Below are 19,788 nucleotides of genomic sequence, written 5' to 3'. Positions count from 1 at the left end.
GTGTCAGTGGGGACACCCGGGACTCAGTGATTTGATGTCCCTGGGAAAGTGACATAAAATCCTCTGTCCACCCAGCAAACACTCATTGGGCACCAGCTGTGTTCCCGGCACCCTGCTGGGCACTGGGAAGGAAACAATGAGCCACGTGGACTAGCCCTTCCTTGCAGAGCCCTGGTCTAGTGAGGAGGCCAGGAAAGGGGTGCTGCCGATGGGGACAGGGTACAGCACGTGACCATGAGGCCAGCGGCTCAGAGGAGGACAATGGAGAGGGGAGGACCTCAGGCCTGGCTCAGAGGTGTGTGAGAGAAGCCCTTGGGGACCCTCTTGCAGCCCAGGCCCCAGGACGGCCACCTCCTGGCCCTCCTCAGTGCTGCTGGCCCCAACAGCCCAGGTGGACAGCACTGCTCTGGAGAGAGGTCAGCCTGGCCTTGGAATGGGAAGGCTGGGGACCAGGCGTGGACCAAGGACACCAGCAGCAAGGGGTGGACAGATGAACCCCATCTGAAGGAAGGAGCAGGAGGTGGGCCTCTACCTAGCTCAGGCCCCCTGGTCCCACCGGACTTCACTTCCGAGACACAAGTGAAAGGGAAGAGTGACCAGTGGCTTCAGGGGGAAGATGGTGGGGCAGAAGCCCTGCGCTTGCTTCTGAGCACAGTGCTGGCCACAGGTGGATTGCGCGGCCACTGCTGGCCACCAGCCTGGGTGTTGGGAGTGTCCCTCCTGTCCACCAGAGCGCCTCCAGGGAGACAGAGCCTATCAGAGGGGCCCGTGGTGGAGCGGGCCTGGGTACAATGGCGGGTTGGAGAGGATTGAAGTGTCCCAAGCCTGGAGTGTGAGTGGGTCACAGTCCGTGGACTTAAAGTCCTGCGGCGTGTGCTTGCTGTGCAGGTGCGTTTGGTGGCTGTAACCCACCCGCCATCGGGCCTCACCCAGCCCTTGCTGGCACAGGGTCTTCATGAGTGTGTCTGGGCAGTCAGATGCCAGCTCCGCCTCCCGTCCCCTCAGCCGCGGTCTCTCCGTGGGCAACACGAGGGAGGGCTTTCTGGAGACCGTGTGCTGGGCAAGCCCTGGCCTCCAGGTCCTGGCCTCCCACGTCCTGAGCATTTCCCCAGCCTTAGGAGTGGCAGTGGCCACGGGACGCCCGGGCTGTGGCCGGGAGGTGGGTCCTTAGAGCTACTCCTGCAGGGTCCGGAGCCACTGCCCCCGAGCAGCAGCTGAGGGTGGGTGAGGGTGCCCTGTGCCGCCCGTGCCAGGTCAGGGACAGTGCAGGCCGCACCTGCTCCGCCACGTCCCGCCATCTAGGAGCCCTGCCGTGGCCCCACACAGCCCCAGTGACGCCAGCCCACAGCCTCAGGCTCTCTGGCAAGCTCCCTGTTAGGGACGTGGCTCTGTGCTGGGGCCTCGGCTCCCCGAGTCTCCCTTGGTGGGCGGCTGGCGGGTGCCCTGGGCCCCACACATGGCAGCCACCGTGTGGTCTGCAGAGCAGAGGGGAGCCTGGGCCCCGGGTGGGCGAAGCCAACGGACTTAAACAGCATCCAGAGGCCACAGCGGGCTGAGCTCGAGGTCCACCAGCCCGGTGCCCGCGGAGGCCACCATGCAGGAAGCTGCTCAGAGAGGAGCCAGCCCAGCACCCCCTCCTGGGAGCCTGTGGTCCCCTCCAAGGCCAGTGTGCCCTGAGCGACCTCCCCAACCCGGGGTGCAGGGCGCCTTTGAACGGGAGCGAGGGGAGCCTGGGGCCTGAGGCGCTCACCAGCTCCTCTTCACAGGGGGCCGAGTGTCCGATGGAAAGACGGAGGGGCCGCAGCCCTGCACGTGAGTCGGGGGAAATCGGCAGGCTGACCACGTGCCTTGAAGACTCGCCAGAGGAGGGGCCAGGCCCCAGTCACTCCTCTGACCCACCGGGCAGCACCTTCCCTGGGCGGAGATGGTTTCTCTGGGCAGCACACCTTGGTTCCTCTCTATCAGCCGCCAGAGGAAGCGGGCCAGGAGGACGAGGGCCTGTGCTGCTGGTCCTGGGGAAGGACAGGCCACCGGGACCGCCACGTGCCCCATCTGGGGTGCGGTCCCGTGCTCGGGAGCTCTGAGCCCTGACAAGAGGAACCTGCCCCGTGCAGGGCACAGCATTTCCGAGTCCTGGTTCTCCCGGGGTCACCTAAACCTGCCCCCGCGACACCTGCTGGTCTTTCCTGGTGATGGGCTGTGGACCTCAGCGGAGGAGCTGGCCGGAGCAGACGGAAACCCAGAAGTCTCAGGAGGGGCGGACCAGCCAGGACGGGGGTCGGGGGAAGGCAGGGTGGGCAGGCACCTGCAGGCTGGGGCTTGGTTGCCTGCCCTGAGGGAAGAGCCCCCGATCCCTCAGCCCTGGTCCTCCAAGAAGAGAGCTGAGCTCCAGAACACTCTTCTGGGCCACACTGTCCACGAGGCACACTGACCTCACCGCTCAGATGTGGCTGGAGCTGGACTTGGCCCTCTGTTCTCAGGATGACTGTCCATGGAACAGAAGTGCTGAGGGCTGGTGAGGACCCAGGGTGACCTTCTGGCTCTGCACGTCCCCAGGTTCCAGCTCCTGCCCTCACACAGCTGCCGGGAGTGGGAGGGCTGCCCAACACCTGCAGTGACATGGAGGGGACACGGGCCACCTCTTCATGGCAACCTGAGGTGCAGGACTCCTGAGACGGCCTCCCACAGGACCGGTCCCATTGCCTTCCACTGGAGGTCCCAGGAAAGGCTCCCTCCCTGCGTCCTCCCAGGACCCTTGGGAACAGGGAGCTCCTGGTGGCGTGGACAGTGGCATCTCCCCGGCCTGTGCCTTCCCTTGCCCCACCCACAAGTGGTGCCTGTGATGAACCAGCCCTGTGACGTCTGTCCTCAGGCACCGGGGCGGCGGGTGGGCACTGCCCAGGTAGGGCGCTGGGTGGAGGGCGGCTCCTGCGGTCTCGGCCGAGGAATGTGGGGACTCAGAAGGCCCTGGACAGCTGCAGGATGAACTCGAGTCTGCAGTGGGGACAAGGTGCTCGGGGGGTCGGGAGCTGTGCTGGGTGCTGCAGAGAGAGGGGCAGAGATGGGCACCGAGGAAGGAAGAGAAGACAGAGAGACGGGGCATGCAGGGACAGCGGGAGGAGGGTCGGGACGAGCAGGAGGGACAGCAGAGGGAGGGAGATGAAGGAAGCATGTGCAGCTGCCCCCAGCTCAGGGAAGGACGGTCCCTGGGGCGGGCTGCTCCGCCTGCGTCCAGCTGTTGCTGTGAGCCAGGAGGAAGGATGCTTTCTACACGAAGCCCTCTCTTTGGCCGGTAGCAGGCTGACAGCTCCTGGCCCTGTGAAGTCATGGGGCCACATGGCCAGGCCAACTTTTGGGGCCCCTGGGGAGGGAGGGTGGGTGGAGGCCAGGAAGACTGGAGCCAGCCTGCCAGGCCAGAGCAGAGAGGGCAGCTGTCCCCCCCAACACACACAGCAGCCGGGGATGGCAGGCCTCCTTCCTGGGCTGCGGGACTCTGGTCACCTGCTGGTCTGCACCTCGGCCATGGACACCCTGAGCCACTGCAGGTCTCTGAGACTCCTTTCCTCGTCCAGAGGATGGACAAGCCTCGGCCTCCTGGCAGGCCCAGTGGCCTGTGTGACGCTCAGGGCACTGCCACGTGGCCCAGGGAATCCTCTGACTCAGGCCCCTCCTCAGTCCTGATCCTCAGGGCGGATCTTCTTCGTGGTTGTCTGTTTGGGCAGCACCGAGGACTGCGCCCAGGGCCTCAAGCCTGCTAGGCACCCCTGAGCTGCGTCCCCAGCCCTCAGCAATGGTGTCACCAGCAGCCGGAGCCCTCGAGGAAGAGGCCTTAAGGCACTTCAGCCTCAGACAGGTGTCAAAGAGTTGGCTGAGGGTCTCAGGAAGGGTGGGCAGGGTCCTGCCCCCAGCAGACAGGTGTGGAGGGGGACAAGGGACCCACTGGGCCAGCCTGGAGTTGGCAGAGAGCAGGGGCCACAGCTGAGTCCCCTGCTGAGCCACCCGTGGCCCTGGGGCCCTCGTCCTGGGTGCTGGGAACGGTGTCGGGAGGGCCTGTCCTCCTGGTCTGCCCCTCCACCTGCCACCTGGCCAGCAGGCCCTCTCTGCCCAGGGCCCAAAGATGAGCCACACACCTGAACACTGAATGCTGTGTGCAGGGGGCACTTTACAACCAGGGGCCGGGCAGAGCAGGACGCCCAGGACGGGCTCCTGGGAGGCGGGCACCGTGGGTAAGACCATGGCAAGCTCCAGGGCCCGCGGGAGCTTGGGGGGGGGCAGAGTCTATCAGGTCTGATGGCGCTGGGGCCACCTGCCACCATGTGGGAGAGCTGCCCAGGCCCCCACCTCATCAGTGCCCAAGGCTGGCTGAGGTGAGTGGAGGGTCCTGGCTGGTTCCCCCTCCTGGGTGTCTCTGGGCCAAAGAGAAATTCCAGTCAACCCATAGGTGACCAGTGAGTGTGATGGACAGCTGGCCTAGGCTGCCCGGACCCTCATTCCTGCTGGGGTGGTCACCTCCCCCACCTCGTCCCCCCAGGCCTGTCTTCATCCAGGATTCTCAGTTTCACTGAGAGTCTCTCCTCATGGCTCCCCTGGCCAGATAAACGTAGGTCCATTAAGGCTGACCTCCGCTCTCCCTGTGAGAAAGGATCTGGTTTAAACTTCTCTTCCGGCTGCGGATGTGGCTCAAGCGGTAGCGCTCGCCTGGCATGCGTGCGGCCCGGGTTCGATCCTCAGCACCACATACCAACAAAGATGTTGTGTCCGCAGAAAACTAAAATAAAAAAAAATTTGTGAACTTCTCTTCCTACCTCATTTCCCATTTCCCAGGCCTCCTTTCCTCCACGGATCCTGGCGGTCCCGGGAACAGGACGCCTGACGAGAACACTGCACACACGCTGTTCACACAGAGACGTGCAGACCTGGGGGAGCCACAGGGCCGCGGGAGGAAGGTCAGCTTGGGAAGGACCTGGAGTGTTTGTGGCTGACCCCGCCCTGTGCTGTCGTCCTGGGGAAACAGGAGCCAGGAGGTTGAGACACTGACCCGAGCCGCTCCCCAGTCAGCTGTGAGCTGGGGTGAGATCGATTCCCCGGTGCCTGGGGGAGCGCACGAGATGTCCACAGGGAGGGGGGTCGAGCCGGGCAAGGTGAGCCGAGAGGGCCCGCGTCCCAGGGGACAGCTCCGGCCACGAGGGGTCATGGAAGCTTGCCAGGGACAGTGGAGAGAGCGCTTCCTCTCCGCGTGGAGCAGCCAGGCAGCTAACCAGGACGACGCGCTCTGCTGCACTGGCCAAGGCTGCAGGAGGGTGAGTCTAGAGCCGTTGGTGGCCTTGCCTGCCAGCTGCCCATCACTGGAAGGCCCCATCTGGTGGGCTGGGCTCGGACCACGATGACCAAGCCCCATGCCCATGACGGAGGGTGGAGGGGGGTGGGGACCCTGCAGCGCGCCTGGACTCGGTTGTGCAGATGCCCCTGCGGTCTCCAGGTGAGGCTGTGTTCCTGAGCTGTACCCCGTGCATCACAGTGGCCCCAAGGCATCAAAAAGGAGCAGACTGGGGTGAGACCTGGGTCGGGGCTCCAGAAACGCACCCCTCAGGAGCTCTGCTCCTCCAAAGCACAGCCCTGGGCTGTGCCGGGCTCACACCCTCTTCTGTCTCCCCTGTCCCCTCCGCATCAGGAGCAGCTGCAGGAGCGATCACATTCAGGTTCTGGCACCCCTACCTGCACAGGTGTGCACACAGGTGCGTGGGACTTGAGACGTTCACAACTTTGGAGGCTGTCAGAAAACGAGAAAATTAGTAAATATAAACTTAGGTATAAAAGTGAATACTCATTTGTAATGGGAAAAAATTGCAACTAATCATAATACTTTAAAATCTGGCAAGTACCATGAGCATCACCAAAGCCTAGGACACAACATTGTCCACCATGCCGGTCACCCGCTGGCCACACCCTCTGCAGCGACTGTCTGTGTAATTTTGGCAGCTCTTCATATAATGTGCTATCATTACCTTCTGTAAAGAAAAGAGAGAAGTCCTGTCCTCCAACATGAGTGAACCAACTCTTTTCTTAATTGTTGAAAGTTTAGGAAATTTGTTTTGACTTGGCAATTCACCATTGGAAACGTCAAGGGAAAACTGGGTCGTCATCAAAATCCGAAAGTCTCTACACTATTTCTTTCGTGTTTGAGCCCTGAAATGCCCATGTGTTTCCCATTTCCCTGGGCAGCCAACGTTCTGGAGCGGTGACATTCTGAACCCACTTCCCTTTGTTGCACTGGCAGAGCTTTGGGGACAAGGTCCAAAATTGCAATTTCTCAGGAGGACTTTTTCTCATGAGAAGGCCCCAGCTCCAGCCTCCACACCTTCGGAGGTTTGCCCCTAAGCTCGTGCGTCTGGAGGGGCTCAGCGGTCAAGGGAGGCTTGGTGACGTGGCCTCACGGTTCCGTGGGGAGGGGTGCCACCGTGCTGGTGCCAGGCCGACTCCTGTGGGTGCATCGGCGTTGGCTATGGTCATCCTGTGGCATGGTAAGGCTGGAACCCCTCTCCCTGTGTCCGAAGAGCACGGCAGTGTGGGAGGAGGAGCCTCGTGTTTCCCTGAAGAGCACGGCCTGGGCCTCACCTGAGGGTGCAGCCAGGGGCTGGCCTCGCCAGAGGTGGCAAGCACTGTCCCTCAGCACCTGGGCACAGCCTGCTCACACAGCAAGCACACCCCGGGAGTGGGCGGGCACCCGGAGGGCAGAGCATCTGGGAGCCGTCACACGGGCTCATGGGAGTACAGGTGCCACAGCCACTCACACCACAGCGTGGCCAGCCTTGAACTGGGCCCCCACAGCCCCCCTCTTGGAAAAACAGAACTTGGTTCACACAAACCTGGACTTGAGGGCCACAGCGGCTCCAGTCATCTGCCCAACTGGAAGAGCCCCAAACCACCCCGAAGGGTCAGGTGGCTCAACAGACCATTCCCATCCGTGTCCTGCACCGCGGAGAGAGCCAGCTGGTCTTGGGGGCGCTGGGTGCATGGCTCCGCCTCTCGGCCACAGCTGTGGCTGGAGGAGTCTTGGTAGGGGTGTGACGGGACATGGGGGTTCCAGCCCTGAGTGGAGGCTCCTGCAAATCTCCACGTCTGTTAAGATTCACAGGGTGACACAGACGCTAGGTGACCGCAGACAGTGAGGGCCACCAGTGGGGCCTGGGGGAGCAGGTGGCTCAGCTGACAGTCCCGCCTCTGGAAACAGGGTGGCAGCCTGCAGGCCTGAGGGTGCCAACGTGGCCTGGAGGCTGTGCCCAGGCAGGAGGGCAGTGTCTCCTCCTCTGACGAGGCCAGCTCCTTGCTTGTAAGGCACTAGCTGAGGTCCCCAGGTCTGTGTCCTTCAGGAGACTGTGCTGGGGTGTGGACCATGAGGGTCTAGGACCCCAGTGTTGTGGGTGGTGGGGGGTCAGGCCTGGTGGGAGTCGGGGAAGGGGCTGAGTCCTGTGGCTAACAGTAATGCACTTCTCATCTGGAAGCAAGAAGGGATCTCAGGGAGGGGACTTCTGTGTCCCCAGGGCCACCGTCGATTCCCTGCCCGATGCCCCAGCCACACTTCCTGTGAGGGTGTGTCTACTCGGGGGGAGCAGAGCATCGGCACAGTTGGCACAGGTCGAGTCCTCCTAGTGAAGCCACCCGCGCGGGCTTGCCAGAGACCCCCGGGGCTGGAGACGCAGGGAACCCCTCCCAGCCGTGCAGGGCCTGCCGACAGGAAGGAAACTGGAGATTTCGTGGGCACAGGGGGTGGGGCCCTCGCTCCGTCTGGAGAGTGGATGGAGGCTTTCTGAGTTTCCCCCCGGCTGGCATCCACCCGTGGTATGCCGTGTTTCTAATTTTAGAGCACAGGTTGTCATGGTAACGGGATGTGTTTTGTTAAATATAGCAGCTGTTTCGGTTTTACGTGCCGGTGGACAGTGCAGCAGCTTCTCCTGGAGAGCTCTTGGAACCCTATGTGTGAGCGAGGGATGAAAGGGACCCTTTATCAGGGAACCGAGGGCACCTGGTGCACAGTTCTGCAGCCTGAAGCCCAGATGGGCGATTCTGGCCCTTTGTGCCTCCTGCCCATCTACACTGCAGGCCAGCTCCTCCCTGGCCACCGCCCAGGGCTCCAGGTCTTGAGGGCCGTGAGCTGTGTCCATCTTGTGGGGTCCTCTGCCAGTGGCTTGTGAACTGAGCCCTGTGGCTGTGGCAGCTGTCTGGGGCACAAGGGTGCCAGCACCGTCTCCCTGGTCCTGGGCAGATTCTGTGCCTGCTGGCTCATGCCGTGCCATGGTGGGAGGAGAGGCACGAGGGTGGCCAACAGTGCAGAAGAGCCCTCTCTCTGGCCTTGTGTTCCTCCGCCACGGAGGAAATGGCCATGTGTAGGCCTCCGGGGAGCTGCTACTGACCCAGCAGGCTGCACCTGCCCAGTCCCTCAGGAAACAGGCCATCTCAGCTCCTGCAGAGTCAGAATTCAGAAACAGGCCCCTGTGGCCTTGATGACCGTGGGCACATCACAGAGCTCAGGGAAAAGGCAGGGTGGAGCTGCTGGCCTGGGCGACCTGGGCCCAGCTGGCCAACACCGTGGCAGAGGGCGGCTGGTGGCTGCCACACCCTGAGCTGCTGCCATGGCTCATGTGCTTCTGCATTCCCACAGGATGGGGGCACGGTGGCCCCCGAGGGCCAGCACAGCCCCGCTGAGGGCCAGTGTCCTCACAGCCTGGCAGGTCTGACACACGTCACCGGCTCTCACATCCACTGTCACAGCAGACTCCAATCGCATGGGAAATCCCTCCAGGTTATTCCTGGAAATACTTGGGACCCTGTGGCCACCCCATGGGCATTCCCATGTCCTTCCTTTCTCCATTCCTTCCTTTTCGCTTCTTTGCAGGACACAGTCACCACTCAGACAATCTCAGCTCCGGCAGAGTCACCACCGTGCCCCTCCCCCACCCCGTCCCACCCACACTTTAAAAGATGAGAAAACCGTAGACACATGGGAAAGCCCCTGAGAAATGACACCAGGAAAGCAGAGTGCCACGCCTCGGGGTGGTGGGGGACGTGGAGGGGAGAAGGTGGTGAGGCCACAGGTGGCCACTGGCCCAGCAAGCCTGGGCCACCAGCGGCTGGAAGACAAGACCAGTCCTGCCCCGGGGCTCTGCAGGGAGTGGCCAGGTCACACCCTGACGCTTGCTGGCACTGTGGCCTGGAGTGAGGTGGGGCGGCCTGGGACGGGCTGTGAAGAGAAGGCCCTGTGTGCTCTCGGGGGACACCTGCTCCTGCCACCGGCCATTCCTCACAGAGAGCAGGAAGCCCCAGGAACTGCAGAGAAGGTGGACGCGCCCCACGTCCCAGGGGAAGAAGAGGACGCCGTGACATCTCCTGGTACCTTCTTCTGTTGCCTCATCTCTCTGACCAGAGGTGGGAAAGCGGCTCCAGTCAGTCATGGAGACTTAGGTACCAAAATATCTCCCAAACAGTCCTCGAGAAGAGAGCACTTACCTTCCACCTGCCTTCCACCAGCTCACCCACCCGCCATGCCCACCACGCCCCTCGCCCACCCACCCACTGTCCCCACCCACCCACATCCCCACACCCCCAGTCCTCCCCCACCATGTCCCTCACCTACCCACCCACTGTCCCCACCCACACACATCCCCACACCCCCAGTCCTCCCCCACCATGCCCCTCGCCCACCCACCCACTGTCTCAACCACCTACACACATCCCCACACCCCCAGTCCTCCCCCACCATGCCCCTCGCCCACCCACCCCCTGTCCCCACCCACCAACCCACCCACCCACCATTTACCAAGCCCTCACTGTAGGCCAGGCCCAGATCCAGAAGAAAGATAGGACAAGATTGTTCACCTCCAGGACCTCCCTTTCTGACCTGAGGCCCCTAGGAGGGCCTGAGGCTGCCCGGGGGAAGGGGGGTGGCGTCTGAGAACGTGCTCTGTGCCGTCTGACTGTAGACTTGGAACTCCAGCTTTGAGCTGTGCGTCTCTGAATGGGCTTTTCCCCTCTGTGGAGTGGAGACCTGCTGTCCCCCAGGAACGGGATGTGAGCCCAGGGCTGGGCTGCTGTTGTCGGACAGTTGTGAAGGACAGACCTGTGAAGGGGAGGGGCGCAGCACGCGCCAGATGAAAGGTGCACCTGCGGGGCCTCGTGGAGGGGTCCCCCACAGAGCAGCTGGGCTAGGCAAGGCCAGCCGGTCAGGGCCTGGGAGGAGCTGGGTTCCGCCAGGGACAGACTGTGAGGGGCTGCTAGACGCTGGCTGCCGTTCAGCACCCCTCCTCCTGGCCTGGAAAAGCAGCTGCCCTCAGCCGTGGGCCCTGGAGATGTCTGGGCAGCACGTGGGGCAGCCAGGCATGATTTATGGAGCAGGATGAGGTCACTGGCAACTGAGGCCTTAGTCGTCCCCACGGGGGGCTCTGCACCATGTCTCCAGTGCCCCCGCAGAGGGAGGGGGCTCCCCAGGGCCCCTCCTGCAGAGCTCTCCGCCTCCATCACGGGAGCAGGGAGGGGCACCGACGGAGCACCTCCCGTAGGTCCCCAGAGGCAGCCCACACCCATGCTGTGACAGCAGAGTGAGTGGCAGGGAGGAGGAGGGCCCCAGCCCTGGTGGCCAGCGCGCCTGCAGTACAAGGAAGGGGAGGCCGAGCCCAAGCGGGAAGCTGCGCCAGCACTCAGGGGCCTGCGCTCCCAGCTCACTGTCTCCATGCGGCCAGGTGTCCTGCAGAGAGGGCAGCCCTCGTGGGAGGAGGGCAGGGGCTGCTCAGAGGAAGCAGAGCCCCAGGTCTGCATGGCAGGGCGCCTGCCGCCCGTCCAGCTTCAGCCTGTCCCTCAGCGTACATGCCCCGGAGCTCCCGAAGCTGGGCCACCAGCAGAGGCATCGGAATCTTCCAGAAAGGAAGGGTTAACGCAGCAACCTTCCCCAGTGGTACCAGTGGCACATGGGTGTCCCACTGTTGGGAGCCAAATTAAAACGTCAATGAGAATAACCCCCAGTCCCTTCCTGAACCTCAAGGACCAAGCTTGGGGGCCCCCGGGTGCTGGTCAGTAGTTGGCCCCACCTGGCCTGCAGATTCAGTCCCCTCTGCACCAGCTGAACTGGGACACCTGCTCACTTCCAGATCTCACCTCGCCGTAAACCTCGGAAGCCCAGAGAGGGGTGGCCAGGCTCACACAGCCCAGGAGGGGGGTGGCCCAGGAGGGGGGTGGCCAGGCTCACACAGCCCAGGAGGGGGGTGGCCCAGGAGGGGGGTGGCCCAGGAGGGGGGTGGCCCAGGAGGGGGGTGGCCAAGGCTCACACAGCCCAGGAAGGGGGTGGCCAGGCTCACACAGCCCAGGAGGGGGGTGGCCCAGGAGGGGGGTGGCCAGGCTCACACAGCCCAGGAGGGGGGTGGCCCAGGAGGGGGGTGGCCAGGCTCACACAGCCCAGGAGGGGGGTGGCCCAGGAGGGGGGTGGCCAAGGCTCACACAGCCCAGGAAGGGGGTGGCCAGGCTCACACAGCCCAGGAGGGGGGTGGCCAGGCTCACACAGCCCAGGAGGGGGGTGGCCCAGGAGGAGGGTGGCCCAGGAGGCGGGTGGCCCAGGAAAGGGGTGGCCCAGGAGAGGGGTGGCCCAGGAGGGGGGTGGCCCAGGAGGGGGGTGGCCAGGCTGGGAGGCAGCAGCAAGCCCCTGGAGAGGCGCAGATGCAGAGCTGAGGGCCAACTGCACTTCTGCTGAGAGCGGGCTCCTGGCTACGGTCTGCGTTCCAGCTCAGGGCTGCTGCCTGACGCCCCGAGGATTCTACGGTGCTGGCCACTCTCTGTGGACAAGGGCTGGGAGACACGGCCGTCTGCTTTCCTGCAAGAGGAGAGGCACACTGCTCCCCCCACCCCACTCAGAGGTGCACCTTGGCAGCCCCAGCCCCAAGTTCCCCCAGCACAACTGCCCGCTCTGGCCCCCACAGGAAGCCTTGCTGTTCCCGGTCCTGATCCTGACGGGCTTCTGAGGTCCTGCCTGGGCAGAGCGGGAGGCCATCCTGGGCCCTGGGCCCCATCCGGACTCTGGGCGATCCTGTATTAAGGGTGGGTTCTGGGAGTCAGGGTCAGGTTGGTGGCCAGGAGGAAGGCCTATGGCAGGAGGAGGGCCCGTCACAGGACACTCGGCTTTTGAGGCTGGAGTCGTCGCAGCCACGGCTTCCCTGGGGTGTGAAGGCGGGCTCCACCCCAGGGAAATACTTGATTCCTGCCACTCAAGGAGGGTTAGGCCTCCGTCTGCCTGGTGCCCTGGTCAGTCCAGGGATGGCTGGTTGACCCCACTCCGCATCAGCAGGTGACCAGGCCACCTCAAGTCCCTGCTCCCATGATTGGGATGGATCCTGAGCCTCAGTGGTGGAGAACCAGGGACAGACCCATCCCCACAGGAGTCCTTAGACCTTGGGACACATGGGTGGCAGGGGGTGGGTGGCTCTCAGGTCAGGACAGTGCAGACATCTCGGAGGAAGTCCCCGTCCTGGGTGTGGCCCGGCCTGCTGGGCCCTGTCAAGGTTCTGGAGTGGCATTAGGCCCCTCTTCCGGCTCCACTTCTGTCTCCCGGCCTCCAGCTGAATCCCTTGTCCGTTGTGCATTTATGTGGCCCAGGCTGAAGTGGCCACATCAGGCTCCATTTGGTTTCTCAAAACCCCACGTCCACAGGCAAAGTCAACTTGTTCACCTCAATTAATGGAGACAGAGAAACTAAGACGTAAAATAATGTGAACTAAATGGCACAGTAGCTTCCATTTCTCCACAGCGGCAACCAGGACCTGTGAGCCGAGCGAGCCACATACCCCGGTGGAGGACAACTGTGTGACTTGGGCGGCTCCAGTTTCCAGCCCAGAGTCATGGTCATCGAAGCACCTAGCACTCACCCCAGGGCATGTGGGTGGGGGACCCAGGGGCGGCAGCCTCAGCTGACAGTGGAGAGGAGGAGGTTCTGCCAGCAGCAGCTCATGGCTCACCAGCCTGGGAAAGGCGTGGGCACAGAGAAGGTGCCGGATGGAAGCTGTTGGGCCAGTGACCCTCTGAGGTAGCGTTTAGGTGGGAGACTGGTTGGCAGGTACTGCCGGCAAGGACAGGCCGTCCCGCACAGCACCCCGTGGAGTGAGCAGGGAGCGAGGGGGCCTGGCCTTGCTTCATCTGACCCTTGGGAGCAAGACCAAGTTCCAGAAAGGACAAGGCCCAGGAAGAGCGGCCTGAGAGATTGCAGAGTCCCACCCAGGAACGTCTCACTGTCCACACTAGGGTGGCCTCTAGGTGGGCCGGAGACAGCCTCCAGATGCTGATGGCTTTGCAGGGCACTTGTGATAGCCAGACATCACCACCTGGACTCTCTCACCAAGCAGAGGCAGGAGGACAGTGTGGCCAGGCCCAAGGTGTGGCCAGGGCCTCAGGCTCCCACACAACCTGGGCTGCGACTTCCTCATTGCACTGCCCAGTGAGAACCCAGTTGCACTCCAGGACGGTGATCACAGCCTGCTGACCATCAGGCTCGACTGCCCCGACCTCACAGGGGTCAGCTCTGGGCCATGGGCCCTGGGGCTCACCTTGACCCTCAGCTCAAGTCCTGAGATAGAGGAGGGTGGTGGCTCCCACTGGGGCTCTGCCTGTGGGTGCCCAAACCAAATTCCATGAAGAACCGGGAGCCTCAGGGTCCCTGGACCCAGGACAGGGAAGGCTCCTGTACCCCCCTGAGCTCTGCTGGAAGCCCTCCCCACTTGGCCCCCATGGAGCAGGCCGCTCTGGCCCAGCCACTCTGCCTGCCCTGATGGGCCAGCAGCCCAGAGGCCACGCCTTGCAGCCCATCCTGCCAGCAGTGTCCCTGAGGCTGGAGGGCCGAAGCCCTGAGGCCATGCCCAAGAGGTCTGGCTTCCCGCTGGAGTTGTCCACCCTGTGGCCTCTCAGGGACAGTGGCTTCTAAGGAGACCACTGTCTCATCTCCACAGGGGGGCACTGGCATGCACAGGGCAGCCGGCGGACACCTAATGTGAGTGACTGAGGCCTGGGTCCCTGAGGAGCGGCCCTGAGTCCTGCTGAGGGAGCACTAGCACATGCTGATGGGCCCAGGGAGGACTTAGACACCCCTCACCCCTCTCCCTGGCCCAGCCTCCCCTCCCCACTGTCCTCCAGTCCTCCCTCCCCTGGCCCAGCAGGTGGCTCACGCAGGGCTGTGGGCACCCATCACCACGGGCACTCCATGATGCAGAGCAGGCAGCAGGATGAGGGACAGCTGGGAGGTGGGGCAGGAGGCCACCCGGGCACACAGAGGTGGCCATGAGGAGGGGTGACGGGGGTCGGGGAACCCATCTCAGAGGCCAGCAGGTGTTGAGAGCCACAGCCGAAGGGGCCCCAGCAAACTTTCCAGCTGCCAGCTGATGATTGGCTCACAGCGGCCCCAGCAAACTTCTAGCTGCCAGCTGATTGGTCCTCTGCGGTGATGCTCATTGGGCTGTTTCCCTGCCCTTTCAGACCACGGAGCTGCTTATTGGGGGACTCTTTTGGCTCCGCCCATGCGACCCAGCCAATAGGCCTCAAGAGCAGGAGGAGTGGGGGAGGTTGAGGGCTTGTGGGAAGCCGGTGGTGGCAGTTGGGCTCTGAGGGACTTCCTGAAGAGCTGTGTGGTGTGGTGTGTGTGGTTCTAAAAATAAAGTTCGTTTCCTTTGACAAGTGGCTCCTGAATTGTGCCCAGCCAGACTGCGGCATTTGGTGGCCCACAGGAGAACGACTGAGGGTGAGTGATAAGGTAAACTGCTCGCCCCTGAGGGCAGGGCGAGAGGAGGGGGAGCCATTTTAAGATTATTCTTTCGTTTTGTTTCACTTTTGTTTTAAGTTACCTGACCCTGGAGATGGGTGAGACGGAAGAAAAACCACCCACATCTGAGGAACGGATAGGGAGAAAGGACGGATGGACATTTCAGGAGGATAGAAAGGCTGATAGAATGACTTTGTGTGGTTCCATTTTTATTTCATTCTGTCTTGGTTTTGTTTGGCGTCATCTTGTTGGTTGTATTATAGTTATAGTAGAAAAATTCAAGTAAAAGAGAAGGCCTCTCGAGCTAGTCAGACAAAGGAAGAAAGTTTAGAGCAGAAAAAGCCATCAGGGGAAAGTTACAACAGGAGACTGCTACTAACACCTTTCTGTCACCAGAGGGTGTAAGTGTCCAACCAACAGCGCCACCTCCATATGCTGGGAGGCTTCCAACCCCCGCAGTTGATAGTTGGGATCCTGAGACAGGACCTCAAAGATTAGCATGCCCTGTACTTGAGCAGGCAGGAGGGTAGTGAATTCACTGTGCTTTAAATTTCAAAAAAGTGAAGCAGCTAAAAGAGGGGGTAACAACCTATGGTCCTCAAGCACCCTTCACTGTAAGCTTGGTCGAGTCCATTACCAACTTGGACATGACGCCAGCAGATTGGGCTAGTATGTGTAAAGCTGTGCTAAATGGAGGACAATACCTGTTATGGAAGGTTGCCAATGAGGAATTTTGCATGGAGGTGGCTAGGCGAAATGCAGCAGCTGGTTACCCTCAGAGAAATCTAGATATGTTGTTAGGAAAGGGACCTTATAAGGATCAGCAGCAACAAATTGCATATGATCCTGGCGTATACGCACAAATTGCTGTAGATGCGGTAAGGGCATGGAAGACTTTACAAGGACATGGAGGTTTACAAGGTCAATTATCTAAGGTAATACAAGGAGCTAATGAACCTTATGCTGAATTTGTAGATAGGCTTATTCAGACAGCTACCAGAGTTTTTGGGAATACAGAGCAAGCAATGCCATTAATAAAACAACTGGCTTATGAGCAAGTGAATCGTTGGTGCAGAGAAGTCATTAGACCATGGAAACATGAAGATTTAAACACATATATTAAATTATGTAGAGACATTAATGAACAAGAGCAAGTCGTGGCAGCTGCAGTAAAACAGGCTTTAGATGCCAGGCCAGAAACATGCTACAATTGTGAACAAACAGGACATTTTAAAAGGAATTGCCCCATAGGAGGAGGGTTTAACAAAACTAGAAATCAAAGGAGTAGAATAGTGGGTATTTGCCCATGATGCCATAGAGGGAGACATTGGGCTAATGAATGCCGTTCTCAAACCACCATAGAGGGTACTCCATTATCAAAAAATGAACAAGGACCAGGTGTGTATCCACGATATTGTGGAGAAAGGCATCGCGCTCCATTGCCAAAAAATGAACAGGGGGGCCCAATGCTCCGGGGCCCACAACCACAAATATACGGGGCAATGGAGGAACCCAGCAACCCCATCAGGGTAGTGCCCAGGACACATTGTCCATTAGATCTCTCATCAGACAAACCAGAGGGAGCACAGGGTTGGACATCTGCGCCTCCACCAGAGCAGTACTAACTCCAGAGATGGGAGTTCAAATCATTCCCACAGGAGTAAAAGGACCTCTTCCCAAAGGAACAGTAGGCTTATTATTGGGATGCAGTTCTTCTACTCTAAAAGGACTTATGATAAGTCCTGGGGTAATTGATCCCGATTATGAAGGTGAAATAAAAATTATAGCCAGTTCTCCAAGAGGTATATCAGTAATTTCACCAGGATATAGAATAGCACAGTTACTAATAATACCCAGCCTGCATGATAAATTTTCCAGTCATGCTGTAGAAAGAGGTTCCAAGGGATTAGGCTCCACAGGTGTAGATTGGGCTATGCTGTCTTTAAATTTAGATTCTCTCCCCATGCTAAAACTAAATATTCAAGGACATGAATTTAATGGGCTACTGGACACAGGTGCAGACCTTAGCATCATCTCTCGTCAAGAATGGCCAAAACATTGGCCATTACAACAAGCCACTCAAACGCTTCGAGGCCTAGGAGTGGTGACTAATCCCGATAGAAGTGCAATGGTATTAGATTGGAAGGATCCTGAAGGATGTGAAGGAACTATACAGCCATATGTATTGGATCATCTTCCCATAAATTTATGGGGACGAGATGTCCTAGATCAATTAGGTTTGACATTAACAAATAACATCAACCAAAATGCACCCACTATTAGGGCTAGACAAGGTTTTAGGAAAGAAAAAAGATTAGAAGAACAAGAACAAGGTATAGCAGCACCAATACAAATAGATCAAGGAACAGAGAGACATGGGTTGGATTATCAGAAAGGGTCACTGAGACAATAAAAATTACTTGGAAATCAGAAAGACCAGTGTGGGTTCCTCAGTGGCCCCTGACTAAAGAAAAGATACAAGTAGCCCATGACCTGGTCAAACAACAATTAGCGGAAGGACATATACAACCTTCTGTATCTCCCCATAATACTCCCATTTTTGTCATCAGAAAGAAATCTGGTAAATGGAGATTATTGCAAGATTTAAGAGCCATTAATAATGAGATGGTTATTATGGGACCTGCTCAATCAGGGATTCCCCAATTGTCTGCTTTGCCAAAAACCTGGTAGGTTTTAGTTATAGATATTAAAGATTGTTTTTTTTTCAATCCAATTCATCCTGAGGATAGTCCACGTTTTGCATTTACTATCCCTGCACTGAATCATGAAGGTCCTGATCAGAGATATGAATGGAAAGTACTCCCTCAAGGGATGGCTAACAGCCCAACTATGTGTCAAATTTATGTTAACAAAGCAATCCAGCCACTTAGAAATCAAAATCCTGAGCTACAAATATTTCACTATATGGATGATGTAATATTAGCACATAAAGATAAAAACACATTGCTAGAATATTATGCCACACTTACAAACTTATTAAAAAATTATAATCTAGAGATAGCAATAGATAAAGTACAATTAAATTTTCCAATTAATTATTTAGGAGGTCTGTTATCCTCAACCATGGTCCATCCACCAAAAATTCAAATGCGAGTAGATCAACTCAGATCACTTGGTTTTCCATGAGCTATTCCGTTTTTAAGCACAGGTGCCAAGATAGAAGATGAACACACCTTCTTTGTGTAAGTGAACAACCACTCTCTGCCCAGGTCCACCATGAGGCGTAAATTGATAAGGAACTTGTAAGTGCCACCTTATCAAACTTATGGAGGAGCACCTAGACATGTGGCCATCCCAAATCCTATCCGCCACCTCAGACATGTGAGTTTAGTGACCTCACCAGGTGCAGCCCCTCCCATAAGACCCATAAGTGGAGGAGCCTCCAGGCCTGGGCATGGTGCACCCTGCCCCCACCCCCTGGTCAGCTCTCCTGAGCCTCCTCAGGAGTGTTGCCCAGGGGGTCCTCTGAATCTCTCCACAGTGATCATGCCCACTGTGGCCACGTGTGGCCTGATCCACACTGATTCCTGGAGCTGACACTCTGGTTAGAGACTGCCGTCCGCCTAGGCCTCAGCCCTGAGAACCCAGCCCCCAGGACTGGTGGAAGGGGCCTCAGGACCTGGCCCTGCTGCAGCGTGGACCGCAGCCCACCATCCACGTCCTCCGGCCTCGTTGCTCAGGTTTGTCCAGCATGACCATGCACAGGGCCCAGGAAGGCCGCTCTCCAGGTGGCCCCCACCCTCCTCAGGTCTGCTGCTGCCCCTGCCCGCCTGCTTCAGTCACCCCTTGTCAGACCCCAGACGCTTGGGTTTGGCTGCGTGGGCGCCTCTCTCCGGGAGGACGACTCCAGGTGTTTTCTGGAGGCGCTGGCTGCTGACCCGCCGTGAGCTCTGGGACCCCTGACGTCTGTCCCTGGTCTCCACCTGCCTCAGCCTTTGCTGGCAGCAGAGAGTCAGGCATGGGGTGCCCACGCCCTGGCAGGAGGAGGAGCCACAGAAGTGCCGGGCTCACTTGGGAAAGGGGGGACCACCTCTGCAGGGCCGCCTCGGCCTCCCCCAGGGGGGCTCAGCCTGGCGCACACGCGGGAGAGCCAGCCAGGGCCTCCTGCAGGACGCCTGGCTCCAGCAACGCCGACGTGTGGGGCGAGAGATGCCAATTAGCCTGGCCTCTCAGTGGCTCCTTTCAGTCCTCCCCCGGCCAACACCTGCAGGTGCCCACCTGGCTTCTAGGAGGGAACGCCCTGCCCAGCCCAGCCCCGTCTTGGTCTCGTCCTCAGGATGCCCAGGGCTGCCAGCTCAGCCGCCTCTGGCTCAAAGCCCACCCAGAGGAGACCCTGAGTGACAGAGGAGACAGCTGGGCAGGCAGGAACTCGTCCCGTCACCGTCCCCGCTGGAGACCTGTCTGTGTCCCCACAAGTGGTGAGGGGAGACGAGGTCGCAGGGCCCCGCCTGAGCACAGAGGAGACGGGAACCTGAGAGTCGTGGGCAGCGTCCCCGAGTGCGGGGGGCCATCCAGGCGGCTGTCAGAGCCTCGCTCCTTGGGAGGGGGGGTGCCTGGAGCGCGTCAGCTGCACACGGGCGTCCAGGTGGCCACAGCATCCCACAGCTGGGCAGAGCACCCTCAGCCTCTGACAGGACAAGTTGCAAGAATACGAGGGCCACCTCAGTGTCCCAGGCCCGGGAGTGGCCTGCTCTGCATCTAGTACCCGGGAGCAGTGCTCTGACCCCAGGGGCACGTCACTGCTGCTCCTGGGTCCTGGGTCCCCCATCTAGACCAGGTGACAAGCCGAATCGGGACATCCTGTGGTCCTCTGATAACTCTGCGTCCCCAGAGCAAGTTTTACGATTGTGGTAGAAAGTGGGGACCTCCCAGAAGATGCCAATGACAGAGTGGGGTGCCTCTGGGAGAGGGGTGTCCGCTGTGGACAGCAGGTCCCTGGGCCTAGCACCCGGCCTCCAGTCCCTTCCCCTGCACAGGCTTCTGTG

This window comes from Ictidomys tridecemlineatus, chromosome 7 (genome assembly GCF_052094955.1).
Source record: "Ictidomys tridecemlineatus isolate mIctTri1 chromosome 7, mIctTri1.hap1, whole genome shotgun sequence".
Lineage (NCBI taxonomy): Eukaryota > Metazoa > Chordata > Mammalia > Rodentia > Sciuridae > Ictidomys > Ictidomys tridecemlineatus.
This window is presented reverse-complemented; position numbering follows the sequence as displayed.